Source organism: Callorhinus ursinus, unplaced genomic scaffold (genome assembly GCF_003265705.2).
Source record: "Callorhinus ursinus isolate GAN/ISIS: 27379988/994484 unplaced genomic scaffold, GSC_fseal_2.0 scaffold10, whole genome shotgun sequence".
Lineage (NCBI taxonomy): Eukaryota > Metazoa > Chordata > Mammalia > Carnivora > Otariidae > Callorhinus > Callorhinus ursinus.
In genome coordinates, this window is record NW_027397072.1 from 100,378 (window position 1) to 106,559 (window position 6,182).

Sequence of the window (6,182 nt, forward strand, 5' to 3'; positions counted from 1 at the left end):
AACATACACAGGCCAAGGACATTTTCCACATGAGCCTCTGAGCCTGTCTTCCTTTTTTGTCTTTGGCTCACTTTGAAATATGAAATGACACCTGCTCCCCAAGTCAAAAGAAGGCAGGCAACTCTTGTGACATGAATGGAGGCCTTGGCATTCTCTAGCCTTTCTCAGGCCACAGCCTGGGTACAGGTTCACAGCTTAGATACTAGTCCGCTCCTTGTACTTACTCCCTAACTTATTCCAGCCACATGAGGCACTACTTAAAAGTGGATGACTTGGCAAACATCCCTTTGGACAGCTCATCTTGCAAGTACCCAGGTAAACACGGTTTGGATGGTGGTGACCTCAACAGGGAGGTGCAGCGTGTCGTCACAGTCCGTGTACTCAAACATCTTTATGAAACGTCCCCATGGTCATTTCTGTCAAGTTTGATACAGTCAGCTTGCTCAGATGCAGTGGTACGTTTTCTCCAGGGGCAAACATCACAAACATTTTAAAGAATAATTTTCTAAATTCCTTTATGAGCTCTTAGATAAAACATATAATTGGATAAAATTGAGATTATACCATAAGGATATTCAGTATTCTGATCCTTAACTTAAAGTATGTAATTTAAATGTCTCTATTATAAATATAAATATAATATATATAAATAAATCTACTTTGTTATATTTTAGTGGATATACTCTATTCTATTATGGATTTGTTTCATATGTTTATCATCCAACCTTCTAATAAACAGGTTATTGCCATTTTTATGCCATATGTATATAATTGAAATAAATTATGTTGTACTTTAAAATATCAAATATTCATGTAATACTTAATACATACAGCCTAAATTATTATTAATTTATTTAATTTTTGCAAATGTAATGGATTAATTTAAAGCCCAAAAACTGAGCATTTTGAGTCACACATCATATACCTGTAATTAATGTTTTTTTAAAGATTTTATTTATTTGAGAGAGAGAGAGAGATCACGAGTAGGGGAGAAGGGTAGAGGGAGAAGCAGACTCCCCTCTGAGCAGGGAGCCTGATGCGGAACTTGAACCCAGGACCCTGGGATCATGACCTGAGCTGAAGGCAGATGCTTAACGGACTGAGCCACCGAGGCGCCCCTGTAATTAATGTTTTAAATAAAGGTTTATTTTTCTCAAATTACTTCCAGTAAGTTCAAAAGTTTTTTAAAACCAGTAACAGGGACAGCTCTTCCCTAACCGGGTCTCAGAAGTCTGTGCAGATTATTGGAGGCAGCAACAGCGGCAGGTGGGTCCTTGGGGCCTAGAAAAGGCCTACAGAAATGTATCTGTACCCCTCTCCTACCTGAAGGGAGACAAAGCAATTTGGGCTCAAACTGCCTTTTCTGCAAATCCTGCCAACCCAACAATTTTGTCTGAAGCTTCTGCTTCCTTCTCTCAAGATCCCATCTCTTCCTAAACTGTATCTGGGGCTCTCTCAGTACATGGGCCTGAGTTTAAATGAAGAAGAACTGCATGCAAATATGGCCTTGGTCCCTAGAGCATCAGTTTAGAGGCAGTTGGTAGAAAGACCTTCCAGTATGAACTATATGGTGGCTCCTGTAACTGGCAATGATGTTGGAATTTGGAGAACAGAAATTAAGCAAGGAATTTGTGAAGTCATTCTGTGTAGGGATTAAGATGGAAAAATTGAGCTCAGGCTTAAATCAATAGATAAGTTCTGCTGGTCCAGGCCAATTCTCCAGCTTCATTGGTTGGTCTGAGATTTGGGAACCAAGTACTCCAGATCAGCAGGGAAAACTGTGCAGAAGCTAGAGCTCTGATAAAGCACAAGTTGCTCCAACAGGCTTTTGGAGAGAACATAACTGACTATTCAGGATGGGCCCTTTGAAGGGACAATTAACATGCATAAGGATAGTACTGGGAATGGTGGCTTTATCTTTTAAAATGGGAAGATAACACCCATAGTGAAAGATAGTTCTGCAGCCAGCAACAGTCTTGTCCCAAAACATAACATCTGTGAAGTCATGGGCAGAATGTCACTCGGCTGAGGACTGCCAAACTGCAGACATATTGTCAACATTTGAGACTAAACTTACTATTACAATCATGCCTGCTTTTTTCTTTGAACATATTATTAAATGGATGGTACTAAGCATTATGGATCACACCATTCCTGAGGTTTAAAAATCATGGCACAATGGAAAATTCAACGAACTTCCCCAGTTTACTTCTTGAGTAACATAACTTTATATTATGCACACGAAGCCTTCTAGGAGCCAGACAGTGGATGCTGCATGAAGACCCTTCTATCTTTTATTATGGCTGGGAATTTTATGGTTTTGATTGGATATCTTTTTTAAAAATTCTTATACCAAATAGTATGAACTTTTGATTCCCTTTTTTCATTTGTAGATTAAGTGGAATAATACCTAATTTTGTCTTTTACTCTTACATTCTTTAACCTAGCTACTTTGGGATGGTCTTAGGGTATTTTCCAGGTCATTTGTCCTGTTTCCCAACCCTCCTTGCAAAGAAAATGGCCATGACACTTTATCTTGACTTTCTTTTCTTTTTGTTTTATGTTTATTCCATTTTAATTAAATATGTATAAAATTAAAAAAAAAACAGTAACAAAGTAGCTTTTCCTGATCCACTTCTCTACTTTCTAATCTTATAGCTACTTTCCTGGCATTTGCCTCCATATTTCATACTCACACACTAGGGTTCTATTGTTCTAATCTACTCTAGGGTTTTATTGTTCTGTCATCCATACACTTCTGGGATGGCTAAAACTAATACAACCAAGAAAAAGGCTTCTGAGTATTAACTAATGGTTTTCTTGCAAAGAAGCTACTTTATGCTCATGTTGCTCCTATCATGTGGGTAGTCATCAGCTAAGTCCTCAAAGCTGGACAGAATTATTCCCCAGTCTAATGGCCTGACTGTTGTTAGACTGAAGGAAAGAATATGGTATCTAAGGAATTGTTCGTGTAGCAGACAAGGATTTCCAAACTTCTGAAATCCCAAGCTTTTGTTCACTACACCTTCCCTAAAATGTTTGGTTCATGTGGCTGATTAGGTGTGAATTTTCATGACTCACATTACCTGGATAGACCCCTACGGGGAAGTGAAACTCTCCTCTTCTCACCCACACTTTCTACTCGGATGCCATGTTTAAAATTCTGCTGTGAAATTAATTCAAAACTGAGAACTGATTCCAAGTCCTGAAGCATCTGGTAGAAGTCAGGCTACTGGGAACAATTTCTACTTATGTCTAAGTAAATTGAGAATTGGGAAGAATATTTATTTCTGCCTCAGATATACTGATATTTTCTCTATTATTTACTTGTCCTTTTAGGAATTACAAACCACATTTTAGGCCTGAATCAGAACTCTGATATTGCCTAGTTCATGATTCCTAAATAGGCTAATCATTGATTAGCAATGAGTCTATTTAAAAAAAAAAACAAATTCTAGATCTGGTTTTCTGATGCAGCATGTTTTTTGAAACTCCCTTAAGAGATTCAAGTAAGCACCCAGGTTTGAGAGTTACACAGGACGACCCTGCCCCTTAGAGTCAGGAAACTGAGACACCATTGGTCAGTCAGCTCTGAAATCCAGTGGGACTGCCCTGGTGAACACGCTGTGTACTCGGCTGGTAGTAGGGCTAACATCCCCTCCCATTGTTCAATGGCCAACCTGTGTCTTTCATGATGGTTAGTGCCCATGGTTGCTAAGAATTTCAAATACATTCACACTTTGCAGCTAAGAAGTGGCACCCGGGTCTTCCTGCCATGACTGCAGTGGTGAGTGTCCACTATATTTTGCTGACACCACTTTCCATACAAAGTTTTGTTTGCTTGCTACCCAATGGCTAGAACAAATCTTGTTTGTACTTATTGAATAGCTAATGTCTTTGCAAGATGAACATTATCTCACCTTTATCATTCCCAATAATTAAATTTGGTTGCCCTGATTGATGTGTCTTGTAAACTGGAAGATTAGTGACAAGAGGAAAAAAACCTAACAGCTTAAATGTAGTTCACTTGAGGAGAAATCACTTGGGCATTGTGGAGACATGACTTCTTATCATCAGAAGAGAAAGCTGGCAGCTAAAGGTGAGATGCTCATGCCAACCGGTTTGTCCGGCAAGTCCTCATTTATCTCTTGTCTAAGTGTCATGCCAACCGGTTTGTCCGGCAAGTCCTCATTTACCTCTTGTCTAAGTGTAATTATGCATGTGGCCCCTTTCACTCTCTGAAGTCTCCGGGTTTGGACAATAAATTATTCGGTCACACTACTCATAAGATATTTTGTATATTTCAAAATATTCAGCACCACTGACAGGTCTGGATGTAAAAAATACTCCAGCAGTCTGAGGGACAAATGCAAGGTGAGCCAGGCTGCGGCAGCTTCACCCCCCTGATGCCAGGACTCGTTTGGATAACAGGACCAAATAGGCAGGGGCTTCCCTGGGCTTCTTGTTCTATGCAAATTCCTTTGGAATCATGTGCTTGAGTGAAAAAGACCAATTTCTGAAGTATGGAGGACTAATTTTCAGTAGGAAATGAATGTAGTTCACCAGAGCTACAGTCCTCAACTGGAATCCCAAAATAGTTCTTCAGTTCTATGCTTCCAAGATTGGAGCTAACATGTACTAAAGCTTGTCTTGGGCTACTTGGTGAGTGCTTCATGTGCATGGCCTCGTTAACCCTGACAGTGATGCTTATGATTTAGGTACTCCTACAATTCTCATCTCCTAAATGAGAAAATGAGACTCAGAGAAGAAACTTGCCTTAGGTCACAGATCTGATAAATGATAAAGGCAGGATTTGGATGGGAGGGGTGGAGAGAGAGAGGTGGGGTGGGGCAGGAAGAAAGACTGGAGGGAAATTCAGTAGATCAGAGAAATTTGAGTTGAACAAGCAAGCTTCAGGGAGGTCAGTAATTAGGGTACAGATGGGGACATAAACATTCATTCAATAACCACGTATTTGGTTTTCACTGTATTCCATGACCTCTACTAAGTTCTCAGGCTCTGTCTGCTAAAGAAGGCACAGTCTCTGCAATCAAGGACAGTCAGCCAGGGAGGCAACCACAACCTAATTCAGGGAGTGCTTGGCAAAGATAAGTGTCAAGGAAGGATGCACATTAAACTGAGGTGGCATGAGGAGACAGTCGTGGAAGGCTTCTTAGGGGAACCCCCCAGCTGAGCAGAAGGAGGATACAATAAGTAAAATTTATCCAGTGCAAGACGGAAGGAAGCACATTCAAGAAAGTAGGATCACCAAAGTCTGGAGATATCCAAAGGGCAGCCCCATTTGGGAGCTGCAGGTGGGAAGATGTGCAGAATCAGAGGGTGGCACAGAGAAAGATGGCTCATATGGGGGATGTCCACTGCATGCTCCTGTTTGTAACGCCCACACCTAAGACACTGTTTGGTGTGGAACACAAGGGAAAGTTTGAGAAATGAATAACTGAATGAATAATTGAATACATGAGGAGAACTGGTGTTCCAATGTTGAGACATAAGCTTCCAAAGGCAAAAAGCATATAAACAGGTTAAAAAAAAAGAATCCACATGGTCAGCAGCCCGTGGGAGTGAAGCTGCATTTCTTTTTATTACTCCTCCATACCTCTGCCAGTTTTATTAAAACTCCTCTAAAATACCTGATAATAGAGAACTGATAGTAGAGAATAGGGTGGTTGATGATTAATACGGGCTTTGCTTGCACGTCTGTGTCCCACTTGTGTAGACCTGAGCAAGTGCCTGAAATCCTCTTTGCTCTCACTCATGAAGCCAGAGATTGGATTGTTGTTCAGGTTGAATGAATGAAAACTTCTTAGCATAGTGCTTGCCACATAGAGGTATTTTTTAGTTTTAGCTTTTGATGGACATATCCTCTGCTTTTGCACAGTTACCATTATTTCAGTGAATGAATTCAGCGAAAGCATTCCAACCAAATGACAAAAAAATCTGTCTCTATTAATCTCCCCTCTGCTATGTGCAGTTGCTATGTGCAGTGTCTGAGAATTCATTTTATGTCAGTGCATTTATATATATTGTTGGTTATTTTGAAAAGCAGGTATTTGTATGTTTTTATTTTATTTACTTCCACTTTCTTCAAACTCAGTAGTAGTTGGAGATGGAACATTTTGGAGAAGTGTAACTACAATCTTAACGCCAGGACTTAATTCCAA

The 6,182-nt window shown here is 40.0% G+C and overlaps 1 pseudogene; it reads left to right on the forward strand.

Moving 5' to 3' along the window:
- The first annotated feature begins 245 nt into the window (after nt 1-245).
- LOC141373539 (syntenin-1-like) lies at nt 246-2,165 on the forward strand (annotated as a pseudogene).
- Nucleotides 2,166-6,182: the final 4,017 nt, after the last annotated feature.